The sequence below is a fragment of the Anomaloglossus baeobatrachus genome, unplaced genomic scaffold, assembly GCF_048569485.1.
Source record: "Anomaloglossus baeobatrachus isolate aAnoBae1 unplaced genomic scaffold, aAnoBae1.hap1 Scaffold_3073, whole genome shotgun sequence".
In the NCBI taxonomy this organism is placed as follows: Eukaryota; Metazoa; Chordata; class Amphibia; order Anura; family Aromobatidae; genus Anomaloglossus; species Anomaloglossus baeobatrachus.
Genome location: NW_027442490.1, coordinates 1 through 14,307, shown reverse-complemented (window position 1 = coordinate 14,307; position 14,307 = coordinate 1). Strand labels below are relative to the sequence as shown.

General features: G+C 46.3%; 9 non-coding genes across 9 annotated transcripts; all 9 read left to right on the top strand.

Annotated features, from left to right (window-relative positions):
• Positions 1–548: 548 nt before the first annotated feature.
• Positions 549–739, top strand: LOC142268593 (U2 spliceosomal RNA). The gene has a single exon (XR_012734242.1). It is a non-coding gene; the product is annotated as a U2 spliceosomal RNA (small nuclear RNA).
• Positions 740–2,126: 1,387 nt separating this feature from the next.
• Positions 2,127–2,317, top strand: LOC142268591 (U2 spliceosomal RNA). Its single transcript, XR_012734241.1, has one exon. It is a non-coding gene; the product is annotated as a U2 spliceosomal RNA (small nuclear RNA).
• Positions 2,318–3,704: 1,387 nt separating this feature from the next.
• On the top strand, positions 3,705–3,895 carry LOC142268585 (U2 spliceosomal RNA). Its single transcript, XR_012734240.1, has one exon. It is a non-coding gene; the product is annotated as a U2 spliceosomal RNA (small nuclear RNA).
• A 1,387-nt stretch (positions 3,896–5,282) lies between these two features.
• LOC142268638 (U2 spliceosomal RNA) lies at positions 5,283–5,473 on the top strand. The gene has a single exon (XR_012734282.1). It is a non-coding gene; the product is annotated as a U2 spliceosomal RNA (small nuclear RNA).
• A 1,387-nt stretch (positions 5,474–6,860) lies between these two features.
• LOC142268626 (U2 spliceosomal RNA) lies at positions 6,861–7,051 on the top strand. The gene has a single exon (XR_012734272.1). It is a non-coding gene; the product is annotated as a U2 spliceosomal RNA (small nuclear RNA).
• A 1,387-nt stretch (positions 7,052–8,438) lies between these two features.
• On the top strand, positions 8,439–8,629 carry LOC142268613 (U2 spliceosomal RNA). The gene has a single exon (XR_012734261.1). It is a non-coding gene; the product is annotated as a U2 spliceosomal RNA (small nuclear RNA).
• Positions 8,630–10,016: 1,387 nt separating this feature from the next.
• On the top strand, positions 10,017–10,207 carry LOC142268601 (U2 spliceosomal RNA). The gene has a single exon (XR_012734250.1). It is a non-coding gene; the product is annotated as a U2 spliceosomal RNA (small nuclear RNA).
• A 1,381-nt stretch (positions 10,208–11,588) lies between these two features.
• On the top strand, positions 11,589–11,779 carry LOC142268578 (U2 spliceosomal RNA). Its single transcript, XR_012734234.1, has one exon. It is a non-coding gene; the product is annotated as a U2 spliceosomal RNA (small nuclear RNA).
• Positions 11,780–13,162: 1,383 nt separating this feature from the next.
• LOC142268635 (U2 spliceosomal RNA) lies at positions 13,163–13,352 on the top strand. The gene has a single exon (XR_012734281.1). It is a non-coding gene; the product is annotated as a U2 spliceosomal RNA (small nuclear RNA).
• Positions 13,353–14,307: the final 955 nt, after the last annotated feature.

Below are 14,307 nucleotides of genomic sequence, written 5' to 3'. Positions count from 1 at the left end.
CAATAGCGCTGCTGCCTAGAAAACAAGCTGCGCAGAAGAAGTTGTTCTTTGGGTGGGAGGGTGGGCTAGTGGAAGGAGGGGGCAATCTCTTTTTTTCCCGGGTGGTAGGGGGATGACAGGAGAAGGGAAGCGGGTGGTGAGAAAGGTACAGAGGGCAGGGTTTGGGGGCTGGGAAGGAAAGGGAAAAGATTAGGGTTTGGGGATGATGAAAGGGCTTTCTACGGGTAAGGATGGCAAAGGGTGGCAGTGACGGAAAGTCAGGCAACCTGTCCTGTCCGTCTTTTTGTATCGTGAATTGGAAAGACTGCAAGGGGGAGGGGAGTTGCTTGCGCCCTAAAGGAGGAGTTATTCAGATTCATTGCAGTGGGCGGCGGCTGCAAAACGCACCATTCTTCTTGTTTTGGCTCTGCAAAGCAGCCTTTTCAAGGGTTGGCTTGGGTGACAAAATGTCTTGTGTAGGCGTGGGTTTGTCTCCCTCTCGCTCTCTCTCCCTAAGATGTGTCCGGCATAGGCCAGGGTGCCACTCGAGGCCCAAACCAATTCTGGTTATCGCTTCTCGGCCTTTTGGCTAAGATCAAGTGTAGTATCTGTTCTTATCAGTTTAATATCTGATACGTCCCCTATCTGGGGACCATATATTAAATGGATTTTTAGAACAGGGAGATGGAAAAAGAGCTTGCTCTGTCCACTCCACGCATTGACCTGGTATTGCAGTACCTCCAGGAACGGTGCACCCCTTCTTAACCCAGTTTCCAAAAGCAGAACTCAATTCACCTGATTCATATTAGCCCGATTTAATGAATTGGAAGAAAGCATACGTCTTCATATGCACCTCAATTTGGCCCATTCACTTTTCACACTTCCTCCTTTTGTTTTTTATCTTTCACACTTTTGACTTTCTTTATTCATCCAAATAGCAAACTCATCACCACTCAACCTGACCAACTCGGCTATGTCCCCGTGCTGCAGTTCTCTGTCTTATCTAGATCATTTGCAATTGAATGGAATAGATCCCTTTTGGACAAAGTGGATTCACCTGCTGCTGCAGTGACCACAGGTGTGATAACATCTAGAATTGGCATCTGGTGCGATCTCTCCGCTTCCACTCCAAAGAAAGTTACCTGTTTATTCCTATCATGCATTGGTTTTTGGGGTTTTCTTTGAGTAATGATGATCTCTTTAGTAGTCTGTTGGCGCCCTCTCCTGGAGGAATAGTTTGCTTGCTCTTGGACATTCTAAAAGAGAGGTCATGATAGACATTGAGCTTCTGAGCTCAATTGGGGAAAGTCATGGGTGATGAATGTTTGCAACCTACTGCGAAGCCTCATACCGCAATATAAGGAACGTCAAATACTAAGAAAGGGCGGCCTATGAAAGAATTACTACTTTCAATAAGTACACTTAAACGGCTAATTGGGAATAGAAAAACTGTAAAAAGCCCTCTGAGAAAGCCCCCCTCTAACCTTTGATAGTAAGCTTTTCTGTAGTCTGCCTGTTGATGTATTTTCCGTTTGAACTGTGCACAACATGAAGAGACGGAACACTGGCGGCTTGTCACAATGCCCCCCGATGACATCACAATAGCGCTGCTGCCTAGAAAACAAGCTGCGCAGAAGAAGTTGTTCTTTGGGTGGGAGGGTGGGCTAGTGGAAGGAGGGGGCAATCTCTTTTTTTCCCGGGTGGTAGGGGGATGACAGGAGAAGGGAAGCGGGTGGTGAGAAAGGTACAGAGGGCAGGGTTTGGGGGCTGGGAAGGAAAGGGAAAAGATTAGGGTTTGGGGATGATGAAAGGGCTTTCTACGGGTAAGGATGGCAAAGGGTGGCAGTGACGGAAAGTCAGGCAACCTGTCCTGTCCGTCTTTTTGTATCGTGAATTGGAAAGACTGCAAGGGGGAGGGGAGTTGCTTGCGCCCTAAAGGAGGAGTTATTCAGATTCATTGCAGTGGGCGGCGGCTGCAAAACGCACCATTCTTCTTGTTTTGGCTCTGCAAAGCAGCCTTTTCAAGGGTTGGCTTGGGTGACAAAATGTCTTGTGTAGGCGTGGGTTTGTCTCCCTCTCGCTCTCTCTCCCTAAGATGTGTCCGGCATAGGCCAGGGTGCCACTCGAGGCCCAAACCAATTCTGGTTATCGCTTCTCGGCCTTTTGGCTAAGATCAAGTGTAGTATCTGTTCTTATCAGTTTAATATCTGATACGTCCCCTATCTGGGGACCATATATTAAATGGATTTTTAGAACAGGGAGATGGAAAAAGAGCTTGCTCTGTCCACTCCACGCATTGACCTGGTATTGCAGTACCTCCAGGAACGGTGCACCCCTTCTTAACCCAGTTTCCAAAAGCAGAACTCAATTCACCTGATTCATATTAGCCCGATTTAATGAATTGGAAGAAAGCATACGTCTTCATATGCACCTCAATTTGGCCCATTCACTTTTCACACTTCCTCCTTTTGTTTTTTATCTTTCACACTTTTGACTTTCTTTATTCATCCAAATAGCAAACTCATCACCACTCAACCTGACCAACTCGGCTATGTCCCCGTGCTGCAGTTCTCTGTCTTATCTAGATCATTTGCAATTGAATGGAATAGATCCCTTTTGGACAAAGTGGATTCACCTGCTGCTGCAGTGACCACAGGTGTGATAACATCTAGAATTGGCATCTGGTGCGATCTCTCCGCTTCCACTCCAAAGAAAGTTACCTGTTTATTCCTATCATGCATTGGTTTTTGGGGTTTTCTTTGAGTAATGATGATCTCTTTAGTAGTCTGTTGGCGCCCTCTCCTGGAGGAATAGTTTGCTTGCTCTTGGACATTCTAAAAGAGAGGTCATGATAGACATTGAGCTTCTGAGCTCAATTGGGGAAAGTCATGGGTGATGAATGTTTGCAACCTACTGCGAAGCCTCATACCGCAATATAAGGAACGTCAAATACTAAGAAAGGGCGGCCTATGAAAGAATTACTACTTTCAATAAGTACACTTAAACGGCTAATTGGGAATAGAAAAACTGTAAAAAGCCCTCTGAGAAAGCCCCCCTCTAACCTTTGATAGTAAGCTTTTCTGTAGTCTGCCTGTTGATGTATTTTCCGTTTGAACTGTGCACAACATGAAGAGACGGAACACTGGCGGCTTGTCACAATGCCCCCCGATGACATCACAATAGCGCTGCTGCCTAGAAAACAAGCTGCGCAGAAGAAGTTGTTCTTTGGGTGGGAGGGTGGGCTAGTGGAAGGAGGGGGCAATCTCTTTTTTTCCCGGGTGGTAGGGGGATGACAGGAGAAGGGAAGCGGGTGGTGAGAAAGGTACAGAGGGCAGGGTTTGGGGGCTGGGAAGGAAAGGGAAAAGATTAGGGTTTGGGGATGATGAAAGGGCTTTCTACGGGTAAGGATGGCAAAGGGTGGCAGTGACGGAAAGTCAGGCAACCTGTCCTGTCCGTCTTTTTGTATCGTGAATTGGAAAGACTGCAAGGGGGAGGGGAGTTGCTTGCGCCCTAAAGGAGGAGTTATTCAGATTCATTGCAGTGGGCGGCGGCTGCAAAACGCACCATTCTTCTTGTTTTGGCTCTGCAAAGCAGCCTTTTCAAGGGTTGGCTTGGGTGACAAAATGTCTTGTGTAGGCGTGGGTTTGTCTCCCTCTCGCTCTCTCTCCCTAAGATGTGTCCGGCATAGGCCAGGGTGCCACTCGAGGCCCAAACCAATTCTGGTTATCGCTTCTCGGCCTTTTGGCTAAGATCAAGTGTAGTATCTGTTCTTATCAGTTTAATATCTGATACGTCCCCTATCTGGGGACCATATATTAAATGGATTTTTAGAACAGGGAGATGGAAAAAGAGCTTGCTCTGTCCACTCCACGCATTGACCTGGTATTGCAGTACCTCCAGGAACGGTGCACCCCTTCTTAACCCAGTTTCCAAAAGCAGAACTCAATTCACCTGATTCATATTAGCCCGATTTAATGAATTGGAAGAAAGCATACGTCTTCATATGCACCTCAATTTGGCCCATTCACTTTTCACACTTCCTCCTTTTGTTTTTTATCTTTCACACTTTTGACTTTCTTTATTCATCCAAATAGCAAACTCATCACCACTCAACCTGACCAACTCGGCTATGTCCCCGTGCTGCAGTTCTCTGTCTTATCTAGATCATTTGCAATTGAATGGAATAGATCCCTTTTGGACAAAGTGGATTCACCTGCTGCTGCAGTGACCACAGGTGTGATAACATCTAGAATTGGCATCTGGTGCGATCTCTCCGCTTCCACTCCAAAGAAAGTTACCTGTTTATTCCTATCATGCATTGGTTTTTGGGGTTTTCTTTGAGTAATGATGATCTCTTTAGTAGTCTGTTGGCGCCCTCTCCTGGAGGAATAGTTTGCTTGCTCTTGGACATTCTAAAAGAGAGGTCATGATAGACATTGAGCTTCTGAGCTCAATTGGGGAAAGTCATGGGTGATGAATGTTTGCAACCTACTGCGAAGCCTCATACCGCAATATAAGGAACGTCAAATACTAAGAAAGGGCGGCCTATGAAAGAATTACTACTTTCAATAAGTACACTTAAACGGCTAATTGGGAATAGAAAAACTGTAAAAAGCCCTCTGAGAAAGCCCCCCTCTAACCTTTGATAGTAAGCTTTTCTGTAGTCTGCCTGTTGATGTATTTTCCGTTTGAACTGTGCACAACATGAAGAGACGGAACACTGGCGGCTTGTCACAATGCCCCCCGATGACATCACAATAGCGCTGCTGCCTAGAAAACAAGCTGCGCAGAAGAAGTTGTTCTTTGGGTGGGAGGGTGGGCTAGTGGAAGGAGGGGGCAATCTCTTTTTTTCCCGGGTGGTAGGGGGATGACAGGAGAAGGGAAGCGGGTGGTGAGAAAGGTACAGAGGGCAGGGTTTGGGGGCTGGGAAGGAAAGGGAAAAGATTAGGGTTTGGGGATGATGAAAGGGCTTTCTACGGGTAAGGATGGCAAAGGGTGGCAGTGACGGAAAGTCAGGCAACCTGTCCTGTCCGTCTTTTTGTATCGTGAATTGGAAAGACTGCAAGGGGGAGGGGAGTTGCTTGCGCCCTAAAGGAGGAGTTATTCAGATTCATTGCAGTGGGCGGCGGCTGCAAAACGCACCATTCTTCTTGTTTTGGCTCTGCAAAGCAGCCTTTTCAAGGGTTGGCTTGGGTGACAAAATGTCTTGTGTAGGCGTGGGTTTGTCTCCCTCTCGCTCTCTCTCCCTAAGATGTGTCCGGCATAGGCCAGGGTGCCACTCGAGGCCCAAACCAATTCTGGTTATCGCTTCTCGGCCTTTTGGCTAAGATCAAGTGTAGTATCTGTTCTTATCAGTTTAATATCTGATACGTCCCCTATCTGGGGACCATATATTAAATGGATTTTTAGAACAGGGAGATGGAAAAAGAGCTTGCTCTGTCCACTCCACGCATTGACCTGGTATTGCAGTACCTCCAGGAACGGTGCACCCCTTCTTAACCCAGTTTCCAAAAGCAGAACTCAATTCACCTGATTCATATTAGCCCGATTTAATGAATTGGAAGAAAGCATACGTCTTCATATGCACCTCAATTTGGCCCATTCACTTTTCACACTTCCTCCTTTTGTTTTTTATCTTTCACACTTTTGACTTTCTTTATTCATCCAAATAGCAAACTCATCACCACTCAACCTGACCAACTCGGCTATGTCCCCGTGCTGCAGTTCTCTGTCTTATCTAGATCATTTGCAATTGAATGGAATAGATCCCTTTTGGACAAAGTGGATTCACCTGCTGCTGCAGTGACCACAGGTGTGATAACATCTAGAATTGGCATCTGGTGCGATCTCTCCGCTTCCACTCCAAAGAAAGTTACCTGTTTATTCCTATCATGCATTGGTTTTTGGGGTTTTCTTTGAGTAATGATGATCTCTTTAGTAGTCTGTTGGCGCCCTCTCCTGGAGGAATAGTTTGCTTGCTCTTGGACATTCTAAAAGAGAGGTCATGATAGACATTGAGCTTCTGAGCTCAATTGGGGAAAGTCATGGGTGATGAATGTTTGCAACCTACTGCGAAGCCTCATACCGCAATATAAGGAACGTCAAATACTAAGAAAGGGCGGCCTATGAAAGAATTACTACTTTCAATAAGTACACTTAAACGGCTAATTGGGAATAGAAAAACTGTAAAAAGCCCTCTGAGAAAGCCCCCCTCTAACCTTTGATAGTAAGCTTTTCTGTAGTCTGCCTGTTGATGTATTTTCCGTTTGAACTGTGCACAACATGAAGAGACGGAACACTGGCGGCTTGTCACAATGCCCCCCGATGACATCACAATAGCGCTGCTGCCTAGAAAACAAGCTGCGCAGAAGAAGTTGTTCTTTGGGTGGGAGGGTGGGCTAGTGGAAGGAGGGGGCAATCTCTTTTTTTCCCGGGTGGTAGGGGGATGACAGGAGAAGGGAAGCGGGTGGTGAGAAAGGTACAGAGGGCAGGGTTTGGGGGCTGGGAAGGAAAGGGAAAAGATTAGGGTTTGGGGATGATGAAAGGGCTTTCTACGGGTAAGGATGGCAAAGGGTGGCAGTGACGGAAAGTCAGGCAACCTGTCCTGTCCGTCTTTTTGTATCGTGAATTGGAAAGACTGCAAGGGGGAGGGGAGTTGCTTGCGCCCTAAAGGAGGAGTTATTCAGATTCATTGCAGTGGGCGGCGGCTGCAAAACGCACCATTCTTCTTGTTTTGGCTCTGCAAAGCAGCCTTTTCAAGGGTTGGCTTGGGTGACAAAATGTCTTGTGTAGGCGTGGGTTTGTCTCCCTCTCGCTCTCTCTCCCTAAGATGTGTCCGGCATAGGCCAGGGTGCCACTCGAGGCCCAAACCAATTCTGGTTATCGCTTCTCGGCCTTTTGGCTAAGATCAAGTGTAGTATCTGTTCTTATCAGTTTAATATCTGATACGTCCCCTATCTGGGGACCATATATTAAATGGATTTTTAGAACAGGGAGATGGAAAAAGAGCTTGCTCTGTCCACTCCACGCATTGACCTGGTATTGCAGTACCTCCAGGAACGGTGCACCCCTTCTTAACCCAGTTTCCAAAAGCAGAACTCAATTCACCTGATTCATATTAGCCCGATTTAATGAATTGGAAGAAAGCATACGTCTTCATATGCACCTCAATTTGGCCCATTCACTTTTCACACTTCCTCCTTTTGTTTTTTATCTTTCACACTTTTGACTTTCTTTATTCATCCAAATAGCAAACTCATCACCACTCAACCTGACCAACTCGGCTATGTCCCCGTGCTGCAGTTCTCTGTCTTATCTAGATCATTTGCAATTGAATGGAATAGATCCCTTTTGGACAAAGTGGATTCACCTGCTGCTGCAGTGACCACAGGTGTGATAACATCTAGAATTGGCATCTGGTGCGATCTCTCCGCTTCCACTCCAAAGAAAGTTACCTGTTTATTCCTATCATGCATTGGTTTTTGGGGTTTTCTTTGAGTAATGATGATCTCTTTAGTAGTCTGTTGGCGCCCTCTCCTGGAGGAATAGTTTGCTTGCTCTTGGACATTCTAAAAGAGAGGTCATGATAGACATTGAGCTTCTGAGCTCAATTGGGGAAAGTCATGGGTGATGAATGTTTGCAACCTACTGCGAAGCCTCATACCGCAATATAAGGAACGTCAAATACTAAGAAAGGGCGGCCTATGAAAGAATTACTACTTTCAATAAGTACACTTAAACGGCTAATTGGGAATAGAAAAACTGTAAAAAGCCCTCTGAGAAAGCCCCCCTCTAACCTTTGATAGTAAGCTTTTCTGTAGTCTGCCTGTTGATGTATTTTCCGTTTGAACTGTGCACAACATGAAGAGACGGAACACTGGCGGCTTGTCACAATGCCCCCCGATGACATCACAATAGCGCTGCTGCCTAGAAAACAAGCTGCGCAGAAGAAGTTGTTCTTTGGGTGGGAGGGTGGGCTAGTGGAAGGAGGGGGCAATCTCTTTTTTTCCCGGGTGGTAGGGGGATGACAGGAGAAGGGAAGCGGGTGGTGAGAAAGGTACAGAGGGCAGGGTTTGGGGGCTGGGAAGGAAAGGGAAAAGATTAGGGTTTGGGGATGATGAAAGGGCTTTCTACGGGTAAGGATGGCAAAGGGTGGCAGTGACGGAAAGTCAGGCAACCTGTCCTGTCCGTCTTTTTGTATCGTGAATTGGAAAGACTGCAAGGGGGAGGGGAGTTGCTTGCGCCCTAAAGGAGGAGTTATTCAGATTCATTGCAGTGGGCGGCGGCTGCAAAACGCACCATTCTTCTTGTTTTGGCTCTGCAAAGCAGCCTTTTCAAGGGTTGGCTTGGGTGACAAAATGTCTTGTGTAGGCGTGGGTTTGTCTCCCTCTCGCTCTCTCTCCCTAAGATGTGTCCGGCATAGGCCAGGGTGCCACTCGAGGCCCAAACCAATTCTGGTTATCGCTTCTCGGCCTTTTGGCTAAGATCAAGTGTAGTATCTGTTCTTATCAGTTTAATATCTGATACGTCCCCTATCTGGGGACCATATATTAAATGGATTTTTAGAACAGGGAGATGGAAAAAGAGCTTGCTCTGTCCACTCCACGCATTGACCTGGTATTGCAGTACCTCCAGGAACGGTGCACCCCTTCTTAACCCAGTTTCCAAAAGCAGAACTCAATTCACCTGATTCATATTAGCCCGATTTAATGAATTGGAAGAAAGCATACGTCTTCATATGCACCTCAATTTGGCCCATTCACTTTTCACACTTCCTCCTTTTGTTTTTTATCTTTCACACTTTTGACTTTCTTTATTCATCCAAATAGCAAACTCATCACCACTCAACCTGACCAACTCGGCTATGTCCCCGTGCTGCAGTTCTCTGTCTTATCTAGATCATTTGCAATTGAATGGAATAGATCCCTTTTGGACAAAGTGGATTCACCTGCTGCTGCAGTGACCACAGGTGTGATAACATCTAGAATTGGCATCTGGTGCGATCTCTCCGCTTCCACTCCAAAGAAAGTTACCTGTTTATTCCTATCATGCATTGGTTTTTGGGGTTTTCTTTGAGTAATGATGATCTCTTTAGTAGTCTGTTGGCGCCCTCTCCTGGAGGAATAGTTTGCTTGCTCTTGGACATTCTAAAAGAGAGGTCATGATAGACATTGAGCTTCTGAGCTCAATTGGGGAAAGTCATGGGTGATGAATGTTTGCAACCTACTGCGAAGCCTCATACCGCAATATAAGGAACGTCAAATACTAAGAAAGGGCGGCCTATGAAAGAATTACTACTTTCAATAAGTACACTTAAACGGCTAATTGGGAATAGAAAAACTGTAAAAAGCCCTCTGAGAAAGCCCCCCTCTAACCTTTGATAGTAAGCTTTTCTGTAGTCTGCCTGTTGATGTATTTTCCGTTTGAACTGTGCACAACATGAAGAGACGGAACACTGGCGGCTTGTCACAATGCCCCCCGATGACATCACAATAGCGCTGCTGCCTAGAAAACAAGCTGCGCAGAAGAAGTTGTTCTTTGGGTGGGAGGGTGGGCTAGTGGAAGGAGGGGGCAATCTCTTTTTTTCCCGGGTGGTAGGGGGATGACAGGAGAAGGGAAGCGGGTGGTGAGAAAGGTACAGAGGGCAGGGTTTGGGGGCTGGGAAGGAAAGGGAAAAGATTAGGGTTTGGGGATGATGAAAGGGCTTTCTACGGGTAAGGATGGCAAAGGGTGGCAGTGACGGAAAGTCAGGCAACCTGTCCTGTCCGTCTTTTTGTATCGTGAATTGGAAAGACTGCAAGGGGGAGGGGAGTTGCTTGCGCCCTAAAGGAGGAGTTATTCAGATTCATTGCAGTGGGCGGCGGCTGCAAAACGCACCATTCTTCTTGTTTTGGCTCTGCAAAGCAGCCTTTTCAAGGGTTGGCTTGGGTGACAAAATGTCTTGTGTAGGCGTGGGTTTGTCTCCCTCTCGCTCTCTCTCCCTAAGATGTGTCCGGCATAGGCCAGGGTGCCACTCGAGGCCCAAACCAATTCTGGTTATCGCTTCTCGGCCTTTTGGCTAAGATCAAGTGTAGTATCTGTTCTTATCAGTTTAATATCTGATACGTCCCCTATCTGGGGACCATATATTAAATGGATTTTTAGAACAGGGAGATGGAAAAAGAGCTTGCTCTGTCCACTCCACGCATTGACCTGGTATTGCAGTACCTCCAGGAACGGTGCACCCCTTCTTAACCCAGTTTCCAAAAGCAGAACTCAATTCACCTGATTCATATTAGCCCGATTTAATGAATTGGAAGAAAGCATACGTCTTCATATGCACCTCAATTTGGCCCATTCACTTTTCACACTTCCTCCTTTTGTTTTTTATCTTTCACACTTTTGACTTTCTTTATTCATCCAAATAGCAAACTCATCACCACTCAACCTGACCAACTCGGCTATGTCCCCGTGCTGCAGTTCTCTGTCTTATCTAGATCATTTGCAATTGAATGGAATAGATCCCTTTTGGACAAAGTGGATTCACCTGCTGCTGCAGTGACCACAGGTGTGATAACATCTAGAATTGGCATCTGGTGCGATCTCTCCGCTTCCACTCCAAAGAAAGTTACCTGTTTATTCTATCATGCATTGGTTTTTGGGGTTTTCTTTGAGTAATGATGATCTCTTTAGTAGTCTGTTGGCGCCCTCTCCTGGAGGAATAGTTTGCTTGCTCTTGGACATTCTAAAGAGAGGTCATGATAGACATTGAGCTTCTGAGCTCAATTGGGAAAGTCATGGTGATGAATGTTTGCAACCTACTGCGAAGCCTCATACCGCAATATAAGGAACGTCAAATACTAAGAAAGGGCGGCCTATGAAAGAATTACTACTTTCAATAAGTACACTTAAACGGCTAATTGGGAATAGAAAAACTGTAAAAGCCCTCTGAGAAAGCCCCCCTCTAACCTTTGATAGTAAGCTTTTCTGTAGTCTGCCTGTTGATGTATTTTCCGTTTGAACTGTGCACAACATGAAGAGACGGAACACTGGCGGCTTGTCACAATGCCCCCCGATGACATCACAATAGCGCTGCTGCCTAGAAAACAAGCTGCGCAGAAGAAGTTGTTCTTTGGGTGGGAGGGTGGGCTAGTGGAAGGAGGGGGCAATCTCTTTTTTTCCCGGGTGGTAGGGGGATGACAGGAGAAGGGAAGCGGGTGGTGAGAAAGGTACAGAGGGCAGGGTTTGGGGGCTGGGAAGGAAAGGGAAAAGATTAGGGTTTGGGATGATGAAAGGGCTTTCTACGGGTAAGGATGGCAAAGGGTGGCAGTGACGGAAAGTCAGGCAACCTGTCCTGTCCGTCTTTTTGTATCGTGAATTGGAAAGACTGCAAGGGGGAGGGGAGTTGCTTGCGCCCTAAAGGAGGAGTTATTCAGATTCATTGCAGTGGGCGGCGGCTGCAAAACGCACCATTCTTCTTGTTTTGGCTCTGCAAAGCAGCCTTTTCAAGGGTTGGCTTGGGTGACAAAATGTCTTGTGTAGGCGTGGGTTTGTCTCCCTCTCGCTCTCTCTCCCTAAGATGTGTCCGGCATAGGCCAGGGTGCCACTCGAGGCCCAAACCAATTCTGGTTATCGCTTCTCGGCCTTTTGGCTAAGATCAAGTGTAGTATCTGTTCTTATCAGTTTAATATCTGATACGTCCCCTATCTGGGGACCATATATTAAATGGATTTTTAGAACAGGGAGATGGAAAAAGAGCTTGCTCTGTCCACTCCACGCATTGACCTGGTATTGCAGTACCTCCAGGAACGGTGCACCCCTTCTTAACCCAGTTTCCAAAAGCAGAACTCAATTCACCTGATTCATATTAGCCCGATTTAATGAATTGGAAGAAAGCATACGTCTTCATATGCACCTCAATTTGGCCCATTCACTTTCACACTTCCTCCTTTTGTTTTTTATCTTTCACACTTTTGACTTTCTTTATTCATCCAAATAGCAAACTCATCACCACTCAACCTGACCAACTCGGCTATGTCCCCGTGCTGCAGTTCTCTGTCTTATCTAGATCATTTGCAATTGAATGGAATAGATCCCTTTTGGACAAAGTGGATTCACCTGCTGCTGCAGTGACCACAGGTGTGATAACATCTAGAATTGGCATCTGGTGCGATCTCTCCGCTTCCACTCCAAAGAAAGTTACCTGTTTATTCCTATCATGCATTGGTTTTTGGGGTTTTCTTTGAGTAATGATGATCTCTTTAGTAGTCTGTTGGCGCCCTCTCCTGGAGGAATAGTTTGCTTGCTCTTGGACATTCTAAAAGAGAGGTCATGATAGACATTGAGCTTCTGAGCTCAATTGGGGAAAGTCATGGGTGATGAATGTTTGCAACCTACTGCGAAGCCTCATACCGCAATATAAGGAACGTCAAATACTAAGAAAGGGCGGCCTATGAAAGAATTACTACTTTCAATAAGTACACTTAAACGGCTAATTGGGAATAGAAAAACTGTAAAAAGCCCTCTGAGAAAGCCCCCTCTAACCTTTGATAGTAAGCTTTTCTGTAGTCTGCCTGTTGATGTATTTTCCGTTTGAACTGTGCACAACATGAAGAGACGGAACACTGGCGGCTTGTCACAATGCCCCCCGATGACATCACAATAGCGCTGCTGCCTAGAAAACAAGCTGCGCAGAAGAAGTTGTTCTTTGGGTGGGAGGGTGGGCTAGTGGAAGGAGGGGGCAATCTCTTTTTTTCCCGGGTGGTAGGGGGATGACAGGAGAAGGGAAGCGGGTGGTGAGAAAGGTACAGAGGGCAGGGTTTGGGGGCTGGGAAGGAAAGGGAAAAGATTAGGGTTTGGGATGATGAAAGGGCTTTCTACGGGTAAGGATGGCAAAGGGTGGCAGTGACGGAAAGTCAGGCAACCTGTCCTGTCCGTCTTTTTGTATCGTGAATTGGAAAGACTGCAAGGGGGAGGGGAGTTGCTTGCGCCCTAAAGGAGGAGTTATTCAGATTCATTGCAGTGGGCGGCGGCTGCAAAACGCACCATTCTTCTTGTTTTGGCTCTGCAAAGCAGCCTTTTCAAGGTTGGCTTGGGTGACAAAATGTCTTGTGTAGGCGTGGGTTTGTCTCCCTCTCGCTCTCTCTCCCTAAGATGTGTCCGGCATAGGCCAGGGTGCCACTCGAGGCCCAAACCAATTCTGGTTATCGCTTCTCGGCCTTTTGGCTAAGATCAAGTGTAGTATCTGTTCTTATCAGTTTAATATCTGATACGTCCCCTATCTGGGGACCATATATTAAATGGATTTTAGAACAGGGAGATGGAAAAAGAGCTTGCTCTGTCCACTCCACGCATTGACCTGGTATTGCAGTACCTCCAGGAACGGTGCACCCCTTCTTAACCCAGTTTCCAAAAGCAGAACTCAATTCACCTGATTCATATTAGCCGATTTAATGAATTGGAAGAAAGCATACGTCTTCATATGCACCTCAATTTGGCCCATTCACTTTTCACACTTCCTCCTTTTGTTTTTTATCTTTCACACTTTTGACTTTCTTTATTCATCCAAATAGCAAACTCATCACCACTCAACCTGACCAACTCGGCTATGTCCCCGTGCTGCAGTTCTCTGTCTTATCTAGATCATTTGCAATTGAATGGAATAGATCCCTTTTGGACAAAGTGGATTCACCTGCTGCTGCAGTGACCACAGGTGTGATAACATCTAGAATTGGCATCTGGTGCGATCTCTCCGCTTCCACTCCAAAGAAAGTTACCTGTTTATTCCTATCATGCATTGGTTTTTGGGGTTTTCTTTGAGTAATGATGATCTCTTTAGTAGTCTGTTGGCGCCCTCTCCTGGAGGAATAGTTTGCTTGCTCTTGGACATTCTAAAAGAGAGGTCATGATAGACATTGAGCTTCTGAGCTCAATTGGGGAAAGTCATGGGTGATGAATGTTTTGCAACCTACTGCGAAGCCTCATACCGCAATATAAGGAACGTCAAATACTAAGAAAGGGCGGCCTATGAAAGAATTACTACTTTCAATAAGTACACTTAAACGGCTAATTGGGAATAGAAAAACTGTAAAAAGCCCTCTGAGAAAGCCCCCCTCTAACCTTTGATAGTAAGCTTTTCTGTAGTCTGCCTGTTGATGTATTTTCCGTTTGAACTGTGCACAACATGAAGAGACGGAACACTGGCGGCTTGTCACAATGCCCCCGATGACATCACAATAGCGCTGCTGCCTAGAAAACAAGCTGCGCAGAAGAAGTTGTTCTTTGGGTGGGAGGGTGGGCTAGTGGAAGGAGGGGGCAATCTCTTTTTTTCCCGGGTGGTAGGGGGATGAC